Genomic DNA, 376 nt, shown 5'->3' with positions numbered 1-376 from the left:
TCGTAAGAGAGGGGAGCAAGGGGACGTAAGAGAGGGGAGCTAGGGGACGTAAGAGAGGGGAGCAAGGGGACGTAAGAGAGGGGAGCAAGGGGACGTAAGAGTTGTGGGGAGCAAGGGGACGTAAGAGTTGTGGGGAGCAAGGGGACGTAAGAGAGGGGAGCTAGGGGACGTAAGAGAGGGGAGCAAGGGGACGTAAGAGTTGTGTGGAGCAAGGGGACGTAAGAGAGGGGAGGACACGTCAGAAAGGCCTTGTGAGCAGTGCAGACATCAGCAGAACGGTGCTAGCAAACATGATTATCTTCCCACTGACCTTCTAGAAGATTCCAAAAACTACAGGATCCATTGTGTAAAATTAATGTTTTGATTTTGTTTTTGT

Source organism: Aplysia californica, unplaced genomic scaffold (assembly GCF_000002075.1).
Source record: "Aplysia californica isolate F4 #8 unplaced genomic scaffold, AplCal3.0 scaffold01513, whole genome shotgun sequence".
NCBI classification, from domain to species: Eukaryota; Metazoa; Mollusca; class Gastropoda; order Aplysiida; family Aplysiidae; genus Aplysia; species Aplysia californica.
Note: the sequence above shows the minus strand (reverse complement) of the source record.